The sequence below is a fragment of the Sturnira hondurensis genome, unplaced genomic scaffold (genome assembly GCF_014824575.4).
Source record: "Sturnira hondurensis isolate 20B ecotype Veracruz unplaced genomic scaffold, ASM1482457v3 Scaffold0014302, whole genome shotgun sequence".
Classification (NCBI taxonomy): Eukaryota; Metazoa; Chordata; class Mammalia; order Chiroptera; family Phyllostomidae; genus Sturnira; species Sturnira hondurensis.
The window spans coordinates 9,917,361-9,931,875 of NW_028086933.1; positions in this window are offsets into that span (position 1 = coordinate 9,917,361).

Consider the following 14,515-nt stretch of genomic DNA (forward strand, 5'->3'; position numbering starts at 1 on the left):
AACTCCACTCTGCTTTCCACAAGTGGCTGCACCAGTCTACATTCCTACTAGCAGTTTATTAGGGTTCCCATTTCTCCACATCCTGGCCAACACTTGTCTGTTGATTTATGGAGGGTGGTAATACTAAGAGGTGTGAGGTGATATCTCATTGCAGTTTTAATTTGCATTTCTCTGATAACCAGTGACTGCCTATTTAAGATATGAATATTAAATTCCATAGGGTTCTTATCTGATATGCCTAATTTGATAGTTCTTGTTAAAAAATTTGGCAACATCGCCATCTCTCGAAGAGAAAAAAATCTTAAGTAAATTTTTTTCTTGATTTAACTAAGATAAACTAGCAATTCTTATTCAAAATACAATAAAATCAATGAGGATATACATTATTCGATCTGTCCTTACATGTATAATCAGAATGAAAGCTGTATTTATGTGTGGCTATCATATCTTTTGGAGGCACCAGTGACCTCACAGGGCATCTTGATTTAAATATGAATGTCTAACACGTATTTTTGTCACTTCCTTTCTTTTGTAAATATGCTAAATACTTTATGAAAAATATTTTAAAAAGAGATGAACTAATTTCTAGGTTCTCAGACATTTTACATAAAAGCATGTGAAAAGATGAATCATTGCCATAGGAACAATGATAAATTAAGAGAAAACTTATTCTATATTATAATCATCTTAGTAGTAAAAGGTCTACTTTTTACTCATCATAGAAACACTGTCTTTCTCTTAAATTTATTTCCCATCTATTTTTTAACAACAGTACCTGAACACTTTTAAAACCCAACATTATGAAAGGACTATGACTTTTCTGGAGACTTTTTGAGGGTATATGTTAGTACATTATTTTATTTAAAAATGCATTTTTTTTGTATCAACTGTATGATAGACACTGTGATTTATGAGGTGAAATATCACAATCTGATTTGGATTCTCACTATTCACTCCTCATACAGCTTAACGAAAGAACTTGAAGTTCAGATATCTGTCCCTTTGCTCTGTGATAATCATTCCTTGCTTCTGTGATGTACACCTCAAATCCAAACAAATACACACACCTACTTCTCTTCCTTCAGCAAAATTGCTAGAAATAACACATGTTGATTATAGTATATAAGTGGTAATTATTCCAGATTTATTAATCACTAGTTTTAGATTGGATATAATTTTTGTGACAAATCACAGCTATTTGTAGTTGATTATTGTGTCTTTAATGACACTCTTAAGTATAGAATTTAGATAACAATATAAACATAGAGTTTATCTAAAATAGTATCCAGGATAATTTGAAAAAAAGGAAAGATATTACTTTTATATAAATAAGAGAATAGATTTTTAAGATTTAATAATGAACTTTCTCCAAAGAAAGTGCTAATGAACTTTCTCAACTTTCTCTAAAATAGAGGCAGGCACACACACACATGATTTTTATAGGATAATTTAGAAATTAGCACATGTTAATGATAGAGTATAGGATAGAGATTCACTAGGTTTCTTTAGTGTTTTAATATTTATTTATTTATATATTTATCCTCACTCAAATAAATTTTTCACTGCTTTTTAGAGAGAGGGGAAGTGAGAGAGAGAAAGAAACATTGATTGGTTGCCTTCCGAATACACCCCAACCAAGGGTTGAACTTATAACCTAGGTACGTGCCCTGACCAGGAGTTAAAACTGTAAACTTCTGGTATCAGGGACAACACTGCAGCTGAGCTGCACAGGCCAGGCATATTTTTTTAATTCTTAGCTTGAAAGGGATTTCCGGGATTTTAGAGGTATGTTTTAAGTACCTATTATGTGTTTAATAATATTCTAAAATATACTTAGACAAAAATCATGAAACAGAGTTTGTTTACAACATAGGTTTAGTTGGCAATAAAAATCAAGCCCTATGAAATGAATAATGAAAATAAAATTTTATGTGAAGTAATAAAACACTGTGTTATAACCAATAAAGAACAATCACACATAAGCTGCTTTGACCCCAACCCTCACTCACATATATTCGCTTTTGGCTCTATGGTCACGCAGCAGGACAAATGAAAACCCAGACCATTTACTCAGCAAACAGAATCTTAGGAGATTTTATTATCTATAGATAATCTCCAGTTCCTGGATTTATGTAAATTCCCAACCAAATCTCATTCAGTATGGGTGGGGGCTTTTTACCCAGGTCATAAACTTTTAATTTACATAAGCTTCTTCAGTACCATTCCACTTCTCCATGCTTTCTTAACACCAAACCTTCACCACCTCAGTCTAATTTTCATTTGACTCTGGGGCATAAAGGTTTTGTAAAGGGAAGGCTGTATTATTTTCTAGAACTAAATGATGTATATAGCTCATGGGAATCTTACTGCTGTATGTAATTTTTTCCCTTATTTATTCTAGGTTATATCAATGAAGACAGCTTTGCTCATTCTCAGTTTCTTTTATGTGCCATAACTTTGCTTTGCACATACTTGTCATTTAATACAATAAATACCAAAGAATGAAGGAAATAAGCCTACTTCATTTCTGAGTGCTCTTCAAAATTGTATTATAATCATCGTCTAATTTTAGAATTTCCAGGCTCTCATTAATCATATCATTTACGCACTTGGTTGTATTAATTAAAAGTTTAATAATTTGTCAAGGGAAATCTAATTAGCTAAGTGAAAACTTTACAACTTACTCCCAATGAGGCTTTCTATTCTTTTTTGAGACCAAATCTTGATTTCCTCAGGGATCACTGCTGTAAAAAGACTTCTAAATCCCATCACATTAGTTTCTTCTGGTTTAATCTATAATAAACGTTCCGTCTGTATAAGCTTTTAGCAGCCTAACAGGTTGAACATACTTAGCTTTTGACAATCTAAATATCTTAGGTCATTTTCACTTTGAATAACACTATATTTCTGTATATTATAACATGTATTACTGCTGTCCTCTGAAATCATACTTGACATTATTATAAGGCATGCTCTGCTTCATACTGACATTTGGTTTGATCTGGGGCCCATGAATAGTACACACTGAAACGACCATGTCAAAGAGCATATTACTTGTAGAGTTGAAATACTAATTATTGATAGTGAATGCTGACTCCACCAATGTGCTATTGCAAATAAAATGACTTTATGAGATTGAAGTGAAAAAGTGCTGATGGAAAATTTGGGTACTCTTTGTACATCTAAGGAGGTTTTATTTATTTTCAGAGGGAGGGGAAGGAAGGGAGGAAAAGAGGGAGAGAAACATCAGTGTATGGTTGCTTCTTGCACACCTCGTTCTGGGGTCCTGGCTCTCAACCCAGGCATGTGCCCTGACTGGGAATTGAACAAATGACCCCTTGGTTTCCAGGCTGGTACTCAACCCATATTCACCAGTACTCACCAGTACTCAACCCTGGTACTGGTGAGCCACACCAGCCAGGACACAAAATACAATTTTAAAGAGAGTTATCAAAGGATGAAAAATATAGCCATACCTATAGCTAAAAAAGACAAATTTATTTCTGAGAAATTACATAAATTTGAAAAGGGAAGCATATAGAAGTCTGGAAAGAAATATATTGAAGACTTACTAGTGGACACATCTGTTACCTCACATACCCATTGCTATCTTATATATAGTTCACTGCATTTTTCAATATTTCTGGAGAAAAATAGGCATTTTTTAATTAAAGAAAAATTGTTTTATAATTAGAATCTAAGAGCACCATGATGCCTATAATTCATTATTATTTATTGTATCACACACTGTGATAATTCACATTGATTTCACTATTTAATTTTTACAAATTATGTCATTTACAACATATTTAAAACATATTTTTCTCCTTATAAAGCATTAGTAAAATAAATGTTAAAGGTGATAACTTGTTAAGATAATATTGTAATTAGTTTAGGGTAGAATTTAAATTCTGGCAACATTAAATTTGCCATACATATGATGAAAATATAAAATAGTATAACCACTCTGATAAAAAGCGAAGCAATTTCTGGTATTGTTAAATAGTTTAACATATACCTAGCCTCTACTGCAGCCTTTTCACTCCTAAATGTTCACTTAAGAAAAATAAAAACACATGTTGATGCAAGCACTTGCATGTGGATATATAGCAGGTTTATATTTAAAAGCCGAAACCTGGAAATAATTCAAGTGTCTATCCAAAGGTGAATGGATAGACAAATTCTGGTATATTCAGGCAATAAAATACTTTCAGCATTAAGAAGGAATGAATGGACTGTTGATGCACACAATAAGTAGATGAATCTCAAAGTAAATTTACTGAAAGAAGACAAAAACTCTCCTAAATGTAAAAACCATAATTTTATTTACATAAAATTCTACAAACTCTAAACTATTTTTTAGTGACAGAAAGCCAATCAGTTAAAAAAAAAGTACACAACTGTGTTAAAGAATTGGAAATATTAGGTTCCACTTATAGGTAAGATCATATGGTATTTGTCTTTTGCCACCTGGCTTATTTCACTTAGCATAATGCTCTCCAGTTCCATCCATGCTGTCTGGAAAAGGGTAGGAGCTCCTTCTTTCTTTCTGCTGCATACTGTTCCATCATGTAAACATACCATAGTTTTTATACACTCGTTTACTGATAGGTATTTAGGTTTCTTCCAGCACTTGGCTATTGTAATAAGTGGAACCTAATCAACAAAACAAATAAGTGAGAAATGTATAACCAGAGACACTGAAATAGAGAACAAACTGAGGGGGATAATGGGGGAATAATAGAGAGGGATAATAGAGAGGGATAATGGGGGAAAATAGTGGATAGCCATCAAGGAACATATATAAAGGATACATGGATAAAGCCAAAAGGGGTGGATTTGAGGGTGGGAGGTGGGGAGTGAATGGGGTCAAGGGAGTTGTGAGGGGAAAGTGGAGACAACTATACTTGAACAATTAAAAGTATATAAAAATAAAAAATAAAATAAAACTAAAGATTTAATGAACAGAAAAAAAATTGGAAATACTAATTTTTTAATTTTCACTCTATTTAATAGGACATCGATTTCAATTAAACATTTGTATACCTACCAAATTATCTTCATTTAACTATGAATTATTAATTTTCTTCTACACTGTCATGGGAAAATACAAACTATATTTTGACTTTAATTTTGTTCCCACTCAATATAGCATAAAGAAAAATGCAACAGAAAAGTAATTTGAAAATATTTGTTTATTAAGAAATTATTTAAACTGATTAGTAATAATGAAATTTATTTAAAATCAATAAGCAGATTTTGAAAAGGGGTAAGAAGAAAATGAGAGTGGGTGTTCAAAGCTTGTTTGTTGCTCATCTAACCCCATACTCAGCACATTTTTTAATTTATTGTAAATTATTTTATTTCAATGATATAAGATTTCTAGAGTAAATAATTCTTTTCTCCATCATTGATCATGTTGCAAATGAAGAACAAAGTACATGTTTTTTAACTGCACTTGAAATAACTGGTTTCAAGTTATATACCAAGGCCAAATAGAAACTACAGGCTAGAAAAGGGATAGTACTAGTACAACAATAAGAAAGTAGAGGAAACTGGAGTTTTCTCTATGATAAGGATGATGAGGAAATTTCAGAAATGCCCTTCTGAAACCTTGTCTTTTGGTATTTACACATTTATGAAATCCTTCTCAGTTTGTGTTTGGGCTGTACCTAACCACTTGCTTCTATCAAAAAGAAGAAATTAAGAGTCAAGAGATACCACTTTTATAATTGGTAACAAAAGTCTATTATATTCCCCTTACTAGAAGTCCCTGTCAAACTTCCTTGCATTCTCCCTTGCTCTCTTGCTTGCTTGCTCTAATGAGGCTGTCATCTTCAGAAATGGTCCATGGAGAGACCAAAGTGGCAAGAAACTTAAAGTGGCCTCTGTCCCATGGAGTCTAAGCAATTAAGGGCTTAATCCAGCCAAATACTAGAAACTGAATGCCGACAACAACCATGTGGGCAAACTTGAAGTAAAACTTCCCCAGTGGAGACTTCAGATGAAACTGCATCCTTGGTTAACGTAGGCATCCAGCGACACTGTGCCCAGTTTCCTGACCCACAGAAACTTTGAGGAAATAAATGCTTGTTATTTTAAACCACTTTGGGCATATAGTTAACAGATATGCTAGATGACTATTACAATAAGGAATTAGAAAACATAAAAGTATACCTTAAAGAGGTAATCATCCAATTTTAGTTGAGGTTACAATGCATTTTATTCAACCCTGTTTTCACTCTATCATCTTAAATTGAAACTCTGGCCTCTTATACTGAAACTATTTAACAATACCAGAAATTGCTTCACTTTTTATCAGAGTGGTTATACTATTTTGCATTTTTATAGCTTGAGCAATCAGCCTTGCCTTGCAAGGCAGTAGACTCAGTGGAAGTTATCATATTTTCCTCAGGCAAAGCAGGGTTAATCTACTAATTTGGGAGTGGAGAGGCTGCTTTTGCTTTAAAAAAAAAAAAAGACCTTCTAGAATTTAGGTGCTCAGTGCCTCATCTTCATCAGAGTCTTCCCATGAATCCCCACTCAACTTTCAGGATTCCACTGCTATCCAATTAATGCCTTTGTTTTAAGTGTAGACACCCTAAAAGGCTGGGTATTTAAGTTGTGTTCGAATTCAGTCACTCCTACAGTGAAATTCTAGGTTTCATTTTCATCAGTCTCAGCCCTATAGCTATAGGAGATAAAATTTTCTGTCTATACAGATGTAGAAGGAAGCTTTTAGGTCATTTATGTCAGGGGACCCTGTTTTCCAGGCTGTGGACCAGTACTGGTCTGGACCTGTTAGGAACCAAACCCGACCATAGGGGGTGAGTCTGAATGTAATGCACCCGAATCATTGCAAAAGCATCCCCCACCTCCTGGTCTGTGGAAAAATTGTCTTCCATGAAACTGGTCCCTGGTGCCAAATAGGTTGGGACTGCTAATTTATGTGGCTCTTGAGCTGGGAATTACAATTCCTTGGCTCATCTTTTCCTTTCTCCACTCTGTTTAGCACCATTAGGAGCAACCAGTCTATCTTATTTTTTAAAATGCTCACCCAAGGGTATTTTTATTGGTTTTAGGTAGAAAGGAAAGAGGGGGAAAGAAGAGTGGGGGAGACAGAGAAACATCAATGTGAGAAACATTGATCAATTGCCTCCCATATGTGCCCTGGCCAGGGATCAAACCCACAACTGAATGAAATTGCAACCAACTTAGCCAGCCAGCCAGGGTCAGTCTTATTATACTTGTTATTTGGACAAAAGTGTTCAAAAGTATGAGATACATAGCCACCCAAGTCCTTGTTTCTTATAACTGTTCAAACAGTAGAAGTATTTGATGGTAATATTTTGTGTATCTCTAGTTCCAGATCATATTTTTTCAGAGAAACATAATGAAGAGATTCTGTTATAATAAGAAAAAAAATTATTTAAACCACTGGGTTAGAGTTATGGTGGCTGGCAAGTTCAATGTCCAAAATCTGCATGGTAGGTGAGCAGAGTGGAGACCCAAGACAACTAATACTCCAATCTGAGTCTGAAGGCTGTGTGCTGTAGAAAGAATAAGCATGTATTACAGGTGAATTCTGCAGGCAGTCTGCTGGAATGTTCTTTCTTGCTCAGGAATAGCTGGTCTCTGTTCCATTCATATTGCCACCTTATTGTACGAAGCCCACATTATGGAAGGCAGTAAGCTTTGCTTTAAGATTACCAATTTAAATGTTAATCTGATACAAAAACACACTCACAGAAACATCCAGAATAATGTTTTACTAAATATATGGGTACCTCACAGCCCAGCTAAGTTGACACAAAAATCAACCTCACAAATGCATATAGTGGACAAGAAAGACAAATAATACATTTTCTTGAATTGAACCTTTTATTGGGGCCTACTTTAGGCTAATGTGTAAAATGCACTGTTAACCTGAGATGAACCCAAGATTAAATTGAATCATAAAGGTACTACTTTTCAAAGACAAGTAAAACTTTCATTGGTACATAGGAGGTTTTATTATAGCCTTTTTCAAAGATAGTTATAGATTGAATCTAACAAGAAAGATTTAGGTACTAAAGTTTAGGTTTTAAAAGTTAAGCCCTAAAGTCGAAAGAAGTCTGTTGAAAGTTTGAAGATAAAAGAACAAAACTAAAATTCAGATAAATTATACATGTTACTAAGAGCCATCAAAGGAATTTATATTCAGATTTTTATGTTTTAAAGAACTTGGAATTTTATTGCTTGGAAACACCTTGGGATATTAAGAAAGTAGAGCAAAATTCAATGTCAATATACCTATATTCATCTATTTACCTCTGTCTAGAATGGATTTATTTAGACTGATTAAGGTAATTAGTTTATATGTATGACTCCTTCATTATAATTTTCTCAAAGGTCAGTATCCTCACTAATTCACCCCTTGCCTTCTGGACATGTCACCCACTATACAGATAAAATTATCCAATTGATATTAACAAATTACCTTGAAAAAAATTGCTACATTTACCACATGAAACCAGAAACCTTCTTATTTTAGTTCTATTTTCTCATAGATAATATATTTTTCAACTGCATTTCTGTTATCAATATATAATTTCCCTTTTTACAAATTAACTATTGATTTTTTGAAGAAGGATTCTTAGAGACCACAGATCAAACCCTTCATAATGCAAAAAAAAGCCCACTGAGGTTCAGAGCTGTGAAATATTTGGCCTACCAGGGGTAGGCCAACCTGCAGATGGCTGCATGCATCCCAGGATATCTGTGAGTGCAGCCAAACACAAAATTGTAAATTTACTTAGAACATTATGAGATTTTTTTGTGATTATGTGCCATAATATATTTTTTTAAAAGATTTTATTTATTTATCTTTAGAGGGGAAGGGAAAGAGAGAGGGAGAGAAATATCAAGGTATGGTTGCCTCTCGTGTGTCCCCTGCTAGGCACTGGCCTGCAACCCAGGCATGTGCCCTGACTTGGAATCGAACCGCGATTGTGTTGTTCGAAGGCCCGTGCTCAATCCACTGAGCTACACCAGCCAGGGCTGATTATGTGCCATAATGTATTTAATGTGTGACCCAAGACAACTCTTCTTCCATTGTGGCCCAGAGACTCCAAAAGATTAGACATCCCTAGGCCCCTAGATTAAAACTTACATGGTCAAAGTCTAATAGTAATGCTTTTTAAACTAACCTAAAATGTTTCTGTTTGTGAATTTCTTGGAATATGTTGCAGATTATCATAATTATTCTATTGACATTTTATAAAGATAAAAGCTTGCCTATAACCTTTAGTTAAATATTTTTAAATCTTAAATTACAATGTAATAAATTTTGAAATCTAAAAACAATGCAATTTTTTTGTAAAACATATAATTGAATGACATTACTGTCCATTGTTATTGTATCAAATTATCCAAAGGTAATGTAATACAATCTGTTTTTTTATTTTGGAGCCCAATCAATTATTAGCATTTTAATAACAACCTTTAATATTTACCAAGGAGGATTCTAATATAAAAATGTTATGCTTTGCTAAAAAATGCCTGCATTTTATCAGAAACTAAGAAATCAAGGCATGGCTTTAAATAAATTCCTTACTGTCAGCTTTTCACCACAATCTGGCTTCCTGGTACTTCTATTAAACTAATGGTGATAATCTTCTGATGCTATCAGTTAGTGGTCTTGTGGTACTGTGTTTGAATGTTACACGCAGGGGAGAGGGTCGGTCACATCCTGTCATTTTTGACACTACACCCGGCTGTTACTGTGATAATTGAGCAGTCGGGGTGTCATTAAGCTATACATTTTTATAAATATTAAGTATATTATCTATTTTTATTTTCCTGTTTCCACTATTTGGTATTTCCCTGGGATTTACAATTGAAAATGCCTGACTTCTCAATAGATTCAAGAACCTGTGTGGAAGTTTTTCAATGTCAAAACAAGTGTCCAAGGAAAATAGTATTGCTTTCATAATATAGAGCCATAAAATCTCTCTCTATATATACATATATATGTATAAGATATATATATATATATACATGTTATATATATACATTAAGATATGTATCTTTTATCTTATTATAAGATATATATCTTGTATATACAAGATGTATAAGATATATATATATGGTATATATATGTGTGTATATATATGTGTGTGTGTGTACATATATATGATAGGTAGATAGATATATGATAGGTAGACAGGTATCTGATTACTTATTTGGTCATTAACTTTCTTTGGTTTATAATTCATATTTTATTATTCTGACCTTGGCAAATATAGTGTCATTGAGATTTTATAACTATATATGTGTGTGTGTGTGTATATATATATATATATATATATATATATATATATATATATATGCAAATGGAAATTTGAAGTTTAGTCCTATTTAAAAATTTGTGAAGGACAACTCTTTTTCCAGGATTAACTTATTAACTTTAAAGCATTTTAGTTAGACTGGAGATCAAGTCAACTGTCAACTTCTTAATTTTCTAGGTAAATAAAGTCTACAATTTCTTTGGTAATTCCTGCGTCCCTCCCTTCCTCCCTCTCTCCCTCCCTCTCTGCCTTTCCTAGTCTCAACATTATTATTTGTAAACTAGCAGTTTCCAAATGAATGTCTAAGACTTTTTTATACATCTATAATCACACAAGTAAAATAATTGTAATTGCAACATAGCCTATGATTACATGTCAATCAGAGGTTACCATCTCTCTTTCTCGAGACAGATTGTGTATTACTTTAAGATTGTACCCTTCAAATATCTCGGAGTTAATATTTGCTTCCTGAGAATATGGTGGTTTGATGTTATTCAATTTGTTGCAGTGTTTTGTTTATTTTTGTTTGGCAAGATAAAAAGTCATGGGACTCTAGATGCCCCTTATTTTTAAACTGTTTCTGTAATTTGCTACTCAGGAAATCACTGCATTGTTTACTGTAGTTCTTCCTGGCTTTACAATATTATGTAGAACTTTAGAATCTACATTGTAATTGAGAGTTAGATGGACAATATTATAGTCACAGGAGCTTGGTTCCAACTTGAGGTCCACCACTCTGAACTCCATGACATTGAGAAAGTAATATTTCCAGGAGTCAGTTTTCTTATTTGTAAAATGAAAATAACTCTTACCCAAAACAAGTTAGATTTATTCCAGGTCTGCAACATTGGTTCAATGTATGAAAATCAATGAATCAATGTGACAGAAATGATGATCATCTTAAGATGTGTCAACTTGACTAGGCTGCAATAACCAGAGCTAATTCAACAGAGCACTAATTAAATGCTTTGATAGTGTTTTGTAGATGTGACAGTTGACTTTTACTTCTTTTCCCTTTAATTATATTTTATTGATTATGCTATTACAATTGTCCTGATTTTCTCCCTTTGCACCCCCAGTGCCTCACTCCCTCAGGCAACTTCCCTACCATTGTTCATGTCCGTGGACCATGCATACAAATTCTTTGGCTACTTCATTTATTACACTGTGCTTTACATCCCCATGGTTGTTCTGTAACCACCTATTTGTACTTCTCAACCTCCACACCCCACTCCCATCTGTCAACCAACAAAGTGCTCTCTGTACCCATGATTCTGTCTCTGTTCTTCTTGCTTGCTTATTTTGGTTTTTAGATTCAATTTTTGATAAATTTGTATTTTTTGCCATTTTATTGTTCATAGTTTTGTTCTTCTTCTTTTTCTTAAATAAATCCTTTTAATGTTTCATATAATAATGGTTTGGTGATGACGAACTTCAGTTTTTTTTCCTTGTTTGGGAAGCTCTTCATGTGCCTATGATTCACAGTGATAGCTCTACTGGGTAGAGCAATCTTTGCTGTAGGTCCTTGCTTTTCATGACTTTGAATATTTCTTGCCAATCTCTTCTAGCCTGAAAGGTTTATTTTGAGGAATCAGCTGGCAGGCTTATGGGTACCCCACTGTACTAACTTATTTTCTCCTGCTGTTTTTAAGATCCTCTCTTTATGTTTAACCTCTGGATTTTAATGTTGATGTGTCTTGGAGTGGGCCTCTTTGCATCCATCTTATTTGGGACTCTCTGTGCTTCCTGAACTTCCATGATTATTTACTTCACCAATTAGGAAAGTTCTCCTTCATTATTTTTTTCATATAGATTTCCAATTTCTTGTTCTTTCTCTTCTCCTTCAGGCACCCCTATGATGCAAATGTTGGACCTCTTGAAGTTGTTGTAGAGGTTCTTATACTTCACTCATTTTTCTGGATTCTTTTTTCTTTTTATGTCTGACTGGTTGTTTTTTGCTTCCTTATGTTCCATATCATTGATTGGATTCTCAGCTTCATCTACTTTACTGTTGTTTCCCTATAAATTGTTCTTCAGTTCAATCAGTGAATCCTTTGTTTCTGATTGGTTCTATTTTATGCTGAGGTTCTCACTAAGTTCCTTAAGCATCTTTATATCACTAGTATTTTGAACTCTGTATCTGATAGATTGCTTCCCTCCATTTTATTTATCTCTTTTCTGGAGTTTTCACCTGTTTTTTTCATTTGGGCCATGTTTCTTTGTCTCCTCATTTTGTCTGCCTCTCTGTGTTTGTTTCTATGTGTTAGGCAGAGCTGCTTTGACTTCATGTCTTGGCAGTTTGGCATAATGCTTCTGACTCCAGCAGTTTCTTCCACTGACTTAATCCTTGCTGGGTTTTGCAGATAGAAGTTGTGGGGACTTATCTTTCTGCTACTACAATCCTGGGCTGGAGGGTCTGGTGTGGGGCTGAGACTCCTCATTCCTGAGATATCCCTCCTGAATTTTTATCCATCACACATGGGTGAGAGACCAGCTGGTTCCATGCCTGCACCCCGCCTACCAGTGTGGATGGATGTGGCTTCTTTAATTCTGTATTTGTTAGACTTCCATTCAACTCCATTTCTGATGTTTCTGAGTCATGGCTTTTCTGTATTTTAGTTTTAATTTTGGTGTGGTTGTACAAATTACTGAATCACATCTGCCTACTCTGCCATTTTTACCAGAAGTCCCCATGACAGTTGACTTTTAAAAAGAAGATTCTACTAGATAATCTGGGAGGGACTGCTTTTATCATTTGAAAGGGTTAGAACATAGCTGAGCCTTCTCTGAAGAACAAATCCTGCCTACGGACAGTAACTACAGCTATGGCCTAGATTTTCAGCTTGTCTTTTCCAACAACCTACTCTGTGGATTTAAGACTGGATTAATCAGACCCCACAGTTGTGTAAGCTAATTTCTCCCAATTAACTTCCTAATATATACTTCTTACTAGTTCTATATCTGTGATCGAATCCTGACTGATACACACTATTTTATAGAAGAAATAGTCTGTCTAAATAGATTTCGAAAATGCATTTGACAAAATCTAATAGTTTTTCACAGTATTTTACAAATACTCAACAAACTAGGAATATAAGGAAACTTCTTTAATCAGATAAATAATATCTATTTAAAACCCACAACTAGCATCATACTTAATGATGGAAGAATAAATGCTTCACCCTCCCCCAAGTNTCCTAATATATACTTCTTACTAGTTCTATATCTGTGATCAAATCCTGACTGATACACACTATTTTATAGAAGAAATAGTCTGTCTAAATAGATTTCAAAAATGCATTTGACAAAATCTAATAGTTTTTCACAGTATTTTACAAATACTCAACAAACTAGGAATATAAGGAAACTTCTTTAATCAGATAAATAATATCTATTTAAAACCCACAACTAGCATCATACTTAATGATGGAAGAATAAATGCTTCACCCTCCCCCAAGTTCACCAATAAAATCAGATATCTGCTCTTCCCAGTTTTATTCAACATTGTACTAGGGTTCCAGGTAGAGCAATTAGTAAAGAAAAAGACATAAAAGGAACTCAGATTGGGGAAAAATGGTAAACTACATTGTCAGAAGACCTGCTACTTTACATAGAAAGTCCTATTAATTATATATATATATATATATATATATATATATATATATATATAAAACAATTAAAAAACAGTTTCTGATCAAGAATATTATTAAAAATTTCAAAACAAATTAGGAAAACAAAGTCTTCTAACCATATAAACATTAAACAACAAACGAATGAACAAAATCATTATCTTTTTTAAAATTTTTTAAATTTAATTATTGTTCAAGTACAGTTTTCTGTCTAATATTCCAAGCCCTGCCCACCCACCCCCCAATACTCCCCACCTCCCTCCCATTTCCATCCCCCACCTTAGTTATTGTCCAGGTGTCCTCTATACTTGTTCCTGTGAATCCTTCCTTTTTTCCCCTGTGATTCTCTCCACTCTCCCCTCTGGTCCCTGTCAGCCTGTTCTGTATTTCAGTGTCTTTGGTCATATTTTGCTTACTTGTTTGTTTTGTTGTTTAGGTTCCTGTTAAAGGTGAGATCATATGGTATTTGTCTTTCACCGCCTGGCTTATTTCACTCAGCATAATGCTTTCCAGTTCCATCCATGATGTTGCAAAGGGTAGGAGCTCTTTCTTTCTGTT